This window comes from Callorhinus ursinus, unplaced genomic scaffold (assembly GCF_003265705.2).
Source record: "Callorhinus ursinus isolate GAN/ISIS: 27379988/994484 unplaced genomic scaffold, GSC_fseal_2.0 scaffold21, whole genome shotgun sequence".
NCBI classification, from domain to species: Eukaryota; Metazoa; Chordata; class Mammalia; order Carnivora; family Otariidae; genus Callorhinus; species Callorhinus ursinus.
Window position 1 is genome coordinate 6,252,399 of NW_027397083.1, and position 11,193 is coordinate 6,263,591.

The 11,193-nt window shown below is 54.7% G+C and overlaps 1 long non-coding RNA gene across 1 annotated transcript; it reads right to left on the minus strand.

Moving 5' to 3' along the window:
* Window positions 1-4,698: 4,698 nt before the first annotated feature.
* Window positions 4,699-6,553, minus strand: LOC112829583 (uncharacterized). Its single transcript, XR_012381877.1, has 3 exons — window positions 6,104-6,553; window positions 5,422-5,624; window positions 4,699-5,206 (listed from the first exon to the last, which is right to left on the minus strand). It is a non-coding gene; the product is annotated as an uncharacterized lncRNA (long non-coding RNA).
* Between the last annotated feature and the right edge of the window lie 4,640 nt (window positions 6,554-11,193).

Genomic DNA, 11,193 nt, shown 5'->3' on the forward strand with positions numbered 1-11,193 from the left:
TCTCAATAGCTCTCAGGCCTGGAGCCACTTTGACCTCTGGTACAGAGAGCCAGAGGCCAGAGTGACCTTCAGCTAGTGACTGATGGCCTTGCCTTGTGTCTGACCAACTCTAAGCAGCAATCCACACTGGAGAGCCCCCAGGCATTGCATTCTGGCTGGGCTCCTCCCCTGCCCTGCCCTGCCCTCCCCCAACTCCCTCTGGTTCCCCCGGGAGCATGTCCTTAATGGCACAGGAAGCCTAGTCTCAGGCTCTGCTTCTGGGGTAGGGGGCAACCTGAGAACCTTCTCTATCTGGTCCCCACAATTAAGCCCCGAGGCAGGGAGTTTGCTGATTCTCATTTTGCAAAGAAACTGAGACTCTGACTGGCTCACAGCTGTAAGGGGTTAAGCTGGAATCTGGATCCAGACACAAGGGATGGTGCATTTAATCCCCAGATTCCATACTAGACAGTCCCCTGGGCTCCTTCTCCAGCCCTTGGGGATAATCACTGCATTTCCTGGGGGCAGGAAGTGGTTGGAGCAATGAGCTGGGCTCTGTCGGAGATAATCCTCCTGGACCCCTGCCCATCTCACACTTCTGGCCCGGCCGAAGTCCCCACAATGGGATAGTGGGTGTGGGGAGGCCTGGGGAAGCTGCTGGACCCTGAAATGTGGATGTCAAAGCCATGGCTCCCTGAGGCCATCCATTGTTAAAAATCACACAGGCGGGGCGCCTGGGTGGCTCAGTCATTGGGCGTCTGCCTCTGGCTCAGGTCATGATCCCAGGGTCCTGGGGTCGAGCCCCGCATCGGGCTCCCTTCTCCGCGGGGAGTCTGCTTCTCCCTCTCCCACTCCCCCTGCTTGTGTTCCCTCTCTTGTGGTCTCTGTGTCAAATAAATCAATAAAAAATCCTAAAAACATTTTTTAAAAAATCACACAGGCTTCATATTGATTCTTGAGTCAAATCCTGGCAAATGACTTATCCCTTCTTTCCCCTCTGTGAGACCAGGATAGTAACTCTGTGGCCAGGATGGAAGAAATAACAGATGGGAACTTGGTGAGGACAGAGCTTGGCCCAGAGGGAGCTCGTTCCTGCTCCGTTAATCTGAGCCTCAGTTTCTTCATTTGTGAAATGGGAATAATCATACCGCAGTACAGTATGAACTCTGGGGTCCTAATCCTAAGCGACCTGGGACTAGTCACTTAACCGCTCTGTGCCCCCTGTCCCTCCTCTGGTTAGTTAAGGGCTGTGTGAGGGAATACAGATGAACGGAGCCCTGCACACAGTGCCGTCGGTAGCTCATATGGGAAGGGCTTGGCCAGCGCCTAGTACCTCCTAAGCGCTCACTAAACAATGGATGTTTTGTTCTTGGAGTTCTCTGGCCCCCATAGTGAGGAAGGTCACCTCCACACACCTCCACAGCCCTATGGCTTCAGCCTCCAAGGCACAGGCCCAGCGGGCTGGTTGCTGCGCTCAGGTGGGTTTGGATGGAGTTGACCTTGTAAAGAGCACGGGCCCTGTGTGCCCCCCCGCCCCATGTTTCGGGGCCTGTTCAGGCCTCCAGCTCTCACCCCAAACACACCCCTTCCATCCTTTCCCTCCCCACCTAAGGGCCCATCCTTCACCCACCTTGTTCCCCGCCTGCATCAGCAAATTGGTGATGACTCACGATAGAGCTGGGGCCGACGCTGCGTGGGTGATACCATCCTTCTCAGAGGCATTTACCTTCCCACAGCTCCCGAGAGCACGGGGCCTGCCATCTTGGAATGCTTGCCAGTCCCTGGGACCCTTCTTCTCCCCAGGGAACAGTCTGACATGGCAACCCATTCCAGGTGGCAAGATGTTCCCCCAAGATGTCCTGCAAAGACGTCTCCGGCTCGCAGGGCTCTGTGTGTTGGCGTCGGTGCGTTCCTGCCTAAATGGGAAAAAGCAGCTTCCAGTATTCTGTCTGATGCCTCCTATAATGAGAACAGCAGCTGTGGGGGCTTTTACCTTTCTTTTTCTGGACTAAACAGGCCTGGACTGCAGGCTTCCTTTGCCTCCCTCCCTGATGCTCAAACGCCCAGGACAGACAGAGCAGCCTGGAGTGGGACCGACTGCCAAGGCCAGGGGGCTCCTTCGGCCCTCTGGCCTCTGAGCAGCCAGCCTGGGCTTAGCCTCCCTCCCATCAGGTAATCCAGGGTCCAGGCCAGAAGCCCCTCACAGCTTCGTGTGCGCGCAGGAACTCAGCCAGGCTCTGGGCCAACCAATGCGGGGCTAGAGGCCAATCCACAGTCCATTTTCAAAACTGCAACCGGGAGGGTGAGGATTTGGGTCTGCACCCTAACCACCTCCTTTGTTAAATAAAACCAACCTAGAAAACAGAGTGCAAACCTCTACACCACCGGCCTGGAGCTCAGCCAAGCCTGGGTAGAGTTCAAGCAACGTTAATGGTATTGGCAAGTCCTGGCTCTGGGCTGAGCCTGGCCTCGGGGACGAAGCCACACCCCCAACCCTGGGACCATCACAGCCCAGTGGGGAAGAGAGACTGAAGGGACTCCAGTTCCCTGGGGGGAGGGCGGGGCAAGGTGCTGTGCCAGGGTGGACCTGGCTCCCAGGTACAAACACATAGTGAAGTTTTGCTGATGGCGCCGAAGCCTGGTGCTGAGAGCCACGCAGCCCACAGCACACCCCCTTCCCCTTTGGGACCCCCTCTGACCTTGTCACTTTTGACAGCTCCTCTCCAAATACGCAGGGTCCTATCTTTCCTCTCCACCTCCTGGAAGCAGCCCCCAGCCTCACTGGCTGCAGTGTCCTCTCTCCTAGATCCTGCCCCCCAACACCCCTGCACCCCACACCCTCCTTGTATCACCTTCTGTTACTTGAATGTCCCTGCTGCACCCCCACGACCATCCTCCCCCCTCCCCAACCTAGAGACCCAGCTAGGTACTTTCCGAAAGGGTCATCATTCCCCTGAGGACAGATTACCCAGTCACATTTCAAATTAAAAGCAGCTCAGCTTTATCAAGGGCTAAGCCAATCCTGAAGTGTTTTAAGCTCAAACGCAAGGCTTCCAAGGCACTACCCGCTAATGAGATTAAATGAGATAATGTGCGCGGAGCTGGGTGCACTTTGGGATCCAGCCCTCAGACCACCATGGGGAGTCTTTGCTCTCCTTTGGTGTCAGGCACTTTAGAGGGAAAGTTTGCAGAGCTTAGCCACCTGTGTGATGCTGGGGCATGGAAGGGGCTCCAGGAATGGGGTGAGCAGCAACCTTCAGGCACGAGTGGGTAAGGGGGGTGTGTATGAGAGTATGCGTGCATGTGACTGGGAGGCGAGAACAGAGAGGTGTGTTGTGGGGTCTCACCACGTCCCACCGGATCTCCTCTCTCCCCTGGGGTCTCACTCAGCTGCTCGGTCTTGCTGCCACCGCCATGCTGGCCTCAGGAGGTCACTGTGGTCAACACAATCCCTTCTGGCTTGGCCTGAGCCCCTTGCCCTGAGTTCCCCCCAGCTGAGCAGAGGCTGGTTGTCATTTCCAAAATGATTTTGCAGGCAAAACAAGGTAAACACCCAATTATATGTATGCTGGCTGTATGGCCTATATTTCTTAAGGCCAGATTTCCCATTCCAAGAGACTCCAAGGGAACAGCAAAGACATTTTTGAATCTCTGATTTGCGACTTAGGATAGCCACACAGACACATCAAGTGCCCATCTGGACACACAGGGATTGTTCTGGACACTCTCTGCTGACTAAGTGCCAACTGCGGTCCCCCATCGAGCTGGGGGAAGGGGACTTCCTCATCTCCTCTTTCCTGCCCTGTTCAGGCACTGTGCCGGGGGGCTTCGCATTGTTAACATACCCATTCCGAGTAATGACTTTGTGAACACAGGGCCCAGAAAGGTCAAGTTCCCAGTCTAAGGTCACAGAGTTAGAAAAAACAGCTTCAGTTATGGAACATCCTCTGTGCTGGGTGAAAAACCAATCCATATTGTGTATGGAATATCACTGGACCCTCCCAAAGGACTAGTAAAAGCTTAGGTGCTAATAGCTAATCATATTGTGCCCCTTTTACAGATGAAGAAACGGATGCTCAGAGAAGGGAAGTGATTAGTCTGCTGGGACCCTCCTAACTTTCTGAGGGCTTTGCCCTGGTGACTATGGTAAATGTAAGGATTTTCAAGCGCTCAAGCTCAATCGGGGCAAGAAGCAGGGGGCTTTGGGGCCCACCTCTGCCCGTGTCCCCATCAGGCTGGGGTTCCATCTCTTGGACTCAGCTGGGGCAGGAATTTTGCATCCTGGGGTTCTGCTGAGCCTCTGCCAGATCCCCTCCCCCTTCCTCCTCCACCAGCCCCTGAGTCCCCCTTGCCCAGCACATGACTAGCCCCAGACGAGTTCCTGGGTCACCTCCTGGGATTCAGGGCAGCCCTCCCTCCTGGTGCTGAGTCCCCATGGGCCTTACTTTTCCTAGCACCCAGCAGGACCTCAATTGTCCTCTCCAGCAGGGTGGGCTGGCAGGCTTCAGGGGCCAAGACCCTCAGGCTTTAATCCTGTGTGACTTCAGGTGCATTAACTCACCTCTCTGAGCCTGTTTACCTCTTAAGATGCAACTGATGGTAGGACTCTACCCAGAGATGACGCAAAGCTTTCTTTACCCCTCACCTCCTTTTCTTTTTCTCGTTTTTCCCGTTCAGTGAGCACTATTTATATAGCACTTACTCTCTGCCAGGCACGGTTGTAAGCACTTTTATTCCTAATTGAATCCTCCTAACAATCCTGTGAAGGAGGCACTGTTAGTCTCTTATTTTACAGATGACAACTCTGAGACACAGAAAGGTTACAGAACCTGGCCAAGGTCACACAGCTTTAAAAAAAACAACCACCTTGAGATGTAATTGCCATCTAACATTATTTGACATACAGCTTTTAAGACGCAGAGGCAGGAATCAGACCCAGGCAGGCGGGCCCCAGAATTCACGTTTTTAACTTCCTCCTCTACACCGAGATAAGGAGTATAAAGCATTCTGGTGTAAGATGCAACCAAAAGGAAATACTTCATAAGCAGTTGCTGTAGTTACCATGTGTCTTCAAAGCAGGTCATCTTACTTCTGTGAGTCTCCATGTTTTTCATCCCTACAGTGGGACCCGTGATACCTCCCTGACAGATTTCAATAGAATGATGGGTGTGAAGTGCTCATCACAGATCCGCACACAGATCAAGCCATGGGCTCTCGGTGGTGCTCTCTGGAAGGCACAGGTAGAGAGGGCTGAGCCCTGACTTTAGTTAGGCACATCCACTGAGCCAGCAAGAACAGGTGTAGAAAAGACCCCAGCCTTGGGGGGCCCAAGTGAAGCAAGAGATGACACAGCAGATGTGCAAGAGTATAGGACCTCTGGGGGTCCAGGCTGGGGGAGGGGGAGTGGGGGGGGCGTCAGGAAGAAGGCTTGTGAACACTTACGGGGCCGGCTAGTCTTCACAACAACCCTGAGCAAACAAGAGTCTCAGGGAGGAGACGCGACAAGGCCAGAGTTCAAGAAAGGGGTGACAATGGGCTTTGCAATCCAGGACAGGTCTGTGGTTCCTCTCCCCTCCGGACTGGCCTTCGGCGGGATGATGGGCCTCAGCTACAGGGCCACGATCCGAGTAAGGAGCGACTGTTTCCTACAAAGGTCCAGCAGAAGGCAGGTGAGAGTCCCTCTTGAACAAGGGTCCTAAATAAGCAGGGGCTCCTGTGGGGCACAGGGCTGAGGAAGGCTCAGGGACCTGGCTTAGGACAGGGACAGATGAGAGAGTGAATCAGGAGCAGGAGTGGCCCAGGCCTGGGGGCAGGAGGGGGCAGGGTCCTGCCCGGGGTTGGGGCAGGGGATCCCCGCTGGAATCCAGAGAAGGGCCGAGAGCACACCCCTGCCTCTTCCCATCCCCCCCCCCCCCAAGACTTTCCACACGCACAGGTCTCAGAGCCACGTGCCCTGGGACCCATGGCTAGAGGGTGACAGGAGCCCTTTCCAGGGAGGCTGTGCATTGTTCTCAGAGGCAGGAAAGCCACTTCCTATGGGCCCAACCATCCCTTTGAAGAACCAGGCCATGCCCAGCGGCCTCTGTCCTCACTTTAAACCGGAGGAGGGCTACAATGGCCTCACCCAGAGCCATGACCCCAAGAGGCAGATTCCTTTTTTTTCTGGAGAGCTCCTTCACAGCGCCTCCATTTCCCGTCGTGACGATGACGGCCCAGCCTGAGTCCAGTGGCCCCAGAGTGAGGTCACCACAGTGAGGTCTGACCTCAGTGTTGCCATGGGGACGCTCAGGATGCCACCGCCACCTGCCGAGCTGCACCTTTCTTCCAGAAGGAGTGGGAGGGGCAGCGACTGATGTGGAGACTATGTGTCACCCTGCTCCTGGCCCACCAGGCTTGTTTCCCCCCAAACATAAATGGTCACAGTGGGGTGGGCCAGGGAACGCTTGTGGGGCCTGCTGGCTCCATTGTGTGTGTGTCTGTGTGTTTGGGGTGCAGGGAGAGGAAGTTATGAGCCCTCCCGGGGTGCCTCATTTTCTTCTCTCCCTGCGCCGGGCTGGGATGCTGCTCATTGTGCTCCTCATGGACCCAGACGGCCATTCACAGCAACCTGGTCTCCGTAGCAACCAGCTGTGACATCACAAGGAACCTACAGACCCTGTCGCCCGGGCAGAGGAAGCGTGAATGCATCCCGCGGGGCCCAAAAGCTCCCGCTTCCCCTCCTGAGGCCCCTCCTGTGATAGGGGAAGTGGGTGTAGAAACCCCAAGTGGGAGAGGGTCTCTCCTCAGAAATAGCAGGTTTTTCTGTGAGATGCAAACCGAGGCTTCTCTGGAGGTTTGTGCGGAGTCTAAATGAAGTCTCCTTCCCCCCACTTCCTCCCCTCTCTCTCTCTCATCCCTTCAAAATTACATCTCCATTTCCTCAACCGGAAAATGGGGATAATAGAAGTCACTCTTCGTTGAGCGATTATTACGTGCCAGGCACTGTGGATTTTCTCATCTGCCTCATGACAACCCAATAAAGTATTTTCCTTTTAGAACTCTTCCTTTTATAAGTGGAGGAGAATGAAGCACAGCAAGAGGATTTGAACCCAGACAGTCTGGCTCGAGAGTGTATTCACAGCCTCCCAGGCGCTCAGCGCCACCTCTATTTCCAGCCACGCTGTGGCAAACGGTTCCACGCGGGCTTCAACTCACTTTGCACTGCCAGCATCTCGCCTCATGTGAGCACAAAGCCTTTTTCTTTTTTTTGCCCTGGGGCTTGTGCAGTGCCCAACCTGGACTGCTGGCAGGAGTGTGCTCAGCCTGAGGACATGCTGAAGGGGGCTGTTAGCTTCCACTGGGCCACTCTCCACCAGTGCGGCACGGGAGCTGATGGATGGGTGCTTCTGTCAGTCTGTCATCTGGCTGACAAGCCCGAGAGGCTTTTCTGCTTTCCTTTTCTCACTTAATGTCGGTCCCCTGTTTCTGCTCCCTGGGATCACCTCCAAAATAAACTCCCTGCACACAGGTCCTTGCATCGGGTTCTGCTGAGGAGGGAACCCCAGGCCAAGACTGTCGGCACTATAGTAGCGCCATGAGCAACACCACAGGGCAGCATTCTGGCCCTGGAATCCATGGTGAGATGCAGTGAGGCCCCCGCTGCAGTGGGGTGGGAGATGGGGACAAGCTTGGGCATATGAGTATCACATTTATTGAGACTGTCTCTCCTGTAGTGGGCTGGCACGAGGTACGGGTAGTCGGTGAAGGGTGGGGTTCTGGGTAAGCTCTAGCATCTAAATGACATGGGGGCAGTGGTAATAAGGATGGTGGGGTTGGCCGGCTTCTGTTAACTGTTTTGGCAGCCTTAAAGAAAGAAAATATCACACTCGGTCGCCTGGGTGGCTCAGGCGATTAAGTGTCTGCCTTCGGCTCAGGTCATGATCCTGGAGTGTCAGGATTGAGTCCCACATCGGGCTCCCTGCTCAATGGGGAGCCTGCTGCTCCCTCTGCCCTTTACCCTGCTTGTGCTCTCTCTCGCTTTCTCTCTCTCTCTCATAAATAAATAAAATCTTAAAAAGAAAAAAGAAAAGAAAATATCACACTCAGTCAGTCTGATGTCAACTCAGGGCAGGCCACGAAGACCCAAATCCAACGTTGCACTGTTTAAAGACACTCCCTCCTCCTGCAGCCAAAGGGGACCCTGTGCTGAAAATCAGGCTCGGGATGGAGCTAAAGGGGTGACCCGGCTGCAAAGGGGCCGGAGGCACAGCCCAGACAGACCTAAGCAAGGTCAGGGCCCTGCTGGGCAAAGTGTGGGACCCCGACACCTGAGCTGGGGACATTTGGGTGGATGAATCTGAGGACCCTGGAGGCCCAGACCCCTCTGAAACTTGGACATGGGACTCCCAAAACTCAGCAAAGCACTCGTTGGCAAGGGGCTGAGTCTGGGCTGCCTCCAGGAAAGGCCAGCATGTTCCTCCCCTAGCCTGTCCCCTGGTCAGGGCCTGACTGAGAACCCCCAGCCACTGATGGGTAGTGTGCATTCTCGAGAAGACACCAGGTCCATGGCTTGCCTCACATCAAAGGAACATGGGACTACTCAAATCTTGAGCAGAAAGACAAGCTGGTCAAGTGGGGACTGCCCTCGGCTTCGGCTCGGCTGGCCCTGGGTTCTAATCACGCTCGGGGCCCAGGCAGAACGCCGCCCTGTCCATACCATCAATTGTTGGGACACCTAAGGGAAGCTCAGGGATCCAGAACGCACTATCAGTGACTGAGTAGGCATTTCTGCCGGGCGCTGCTGATAGGAGGCTACAGCCCTAAAACAGTCCTGTCTCTCTCTCTTCAAAGCACAGTCCAGTGGGAAAGACAGACATTCGGAAACCAACCACTACCAGTCATGAGCGCTTTTTGAGATTTCCCTAAATGCTAGGCTTTGTGCTGAGCTCTTCCAATACCCAGTATGATAAGATCTGTCAAACATCCCAGTGAGGAGCAGTGGCACTCCCATTGTAAAAACGGAAACGGGGGGGGGGGGGCGGGGCTGAGATTTGCACCAGGCCTTACCTTACTCGGAAGTAGGTTCTCCACCCTCCTACATGGCCTACGTGGAGGGAGACAGCCTGAGCAGAAGACCCATTCGGCCTGATGTGGGGATCCAAGACAGCTTCTTAGACTGGTGCCAAGGACGTCAGCACATCCAAAAAGCAGAATCGATGTCAACCGTGGTTAGGTCATTAGTAAGCATTGATTGTGAGGGCTCCCGTTTTTGGAAATGACTCAAGACACCCGGTATCAAAGCCAGCATGAACTCTAGCCACTGCCCTGTCCTCAGACAGTTAGGGAGCAGCCCCTGGACCCGGCAGCTCCCTGGGTTCCAGAGCCTCAGCTCTGGCCCCAGGATCTGGGGAGTCCTGCCACTCCTGGCTCAGCTTTTCCTCTCTCAAAGCCTTTTTGATGAAGGAGGTCTGGATGATGGGGATCCCCACTGAGGTGTTTTCTGGCCTGGAGGGAGGTGAGGCCGTACGGTTGGGCTCCAGAGGGTTGCGTCGGAGAAACCCACTCAGGTTGGGTTCGGCGAAAAACGGGGACTTATTTATGAGGCCCCAGCGGTGTCTTCCGGATTCCTCACCCCGGGCTGGCAGGAAAGGCCAGGTCTGGGGAGACTAGAGCTGAGGCTGGGTGCCACTGGGCCTGGCTCTCTCTCCTCATCTAGGCTCCTTTCTGTCAGCTGGTTCCATTCTGCTCTCTCTTTGCCAAGCAGGGCCTTCCATTCTTCAGAGGCCGTGGCTGCCCGGAGCGACTGGGCCCACCCTCCTGGCTTGGGCCCACCCTCCTGGCTTGAGCCCAGCCATGCAAGAGACCAAATGGCTGTGTCCTGCTCTCTCCTCCCCTTCCCAGAGTCAAATGTTTGGTAGAGAGAATTGATTGGCCCAGATTGGTTCATGTGTCCAACCTGAGTCTAATCCCCTATAGGTAGGGTGTGGTAAAGCCCTTGGGGGTGGTGAGGGAGGAGTCACCATAGATGGAGGGGTCTTTGACTCATAGGTTGCGCAGACTTCCCCCAAAGCAGCCATGGCCAGGGACCTACCTCTGCATCTACCTCCCATCTTCTCTCCTCCCCACCCCTGCCTGATGCCCACAGAGAACTTTCTCTTTCTTTCTTCTCTCTCTTTTTTTTAAGATTTTATTTATTTTTTGTCAGAGAGAGAGCACAAGCAGGGGGAGTGGCAGGCAGTGGGAAAAGCAGGCTCCCCGCTGAGCAAGGAGCCCGATGCAAGACTCGATCCCAGGACCCTGTGATCATGACCTGAGCCGAAGGCAGACGTTCAACAGACTGAGCCACTCAGGCATCCTGCAAAGAATTTTCTTAATGTTCCATTGACCTCAGTGTCAAGCAATCTGTAAGTCATCAGCTAAAGCTCTATCCCAACAATAGAGTTAATAAAATTTCCATCCTTATAATTGTCATTATCATCTATTATGTATTGAGGCTTTCCTATATTCCAGGCACTGGCCATAGGTCTTTACTCTTACTACTTCATTTAATCTTTACAACGATGCTATGAAGTAGATACCATTATTATCCTCACCTTACAGAATAAGAAACTGAGGCACAGAAAGGTGAGGCAACCTGCCGATGTTGCCCTGGAGTGGCAGAGCTGGTATGGAAGAGGTCTGCATGGATGTGCTCAGCTCTGCACTGGAGGCTATGGGGACACGGAGCTGTGTGGCTTCTGGTTAGTTGGGGGAGCCTCCCCCCCGCGCCCCCCATGAGAATCTCAGGGCCAGTACTGATAATAGGAGGATGTGGCATGGCTGGAAGGGATCACAAGAGAGGGAACACGGGTTTCCTGCAAGGTTGGACTTGGGTCTCAGGACAAGTCAGATCTGAGCAGCAGAGAGGCAGTTGGGAGGGAAGGTCAGGAAAGACAGAGGAGACAGCTGGGTGGTGGCCCAGGCTGGCTGCAGAACAACATCATGGGCCGACGTTTGGGTGGGTGGGGAGGCGCCAGATGCCAGTGGGCCTGCCTTCCTGCTGCACCCCTGGAACCAGCACTGTTAAGCACACGTGGCTGCTCCTAGCACGGGTCGAATTGAATTGACCTGAAATAGCAGGTAAAGGTGACCCAGAGCAGGAGGAAGGGGGTTTAAGCTGTGGCTGAATGAGACCACATCTTCTTATGTCTGTGCGTGTAGTTGCTCTCTGGGTGGGTCCCCACAAAGTCAGTGATG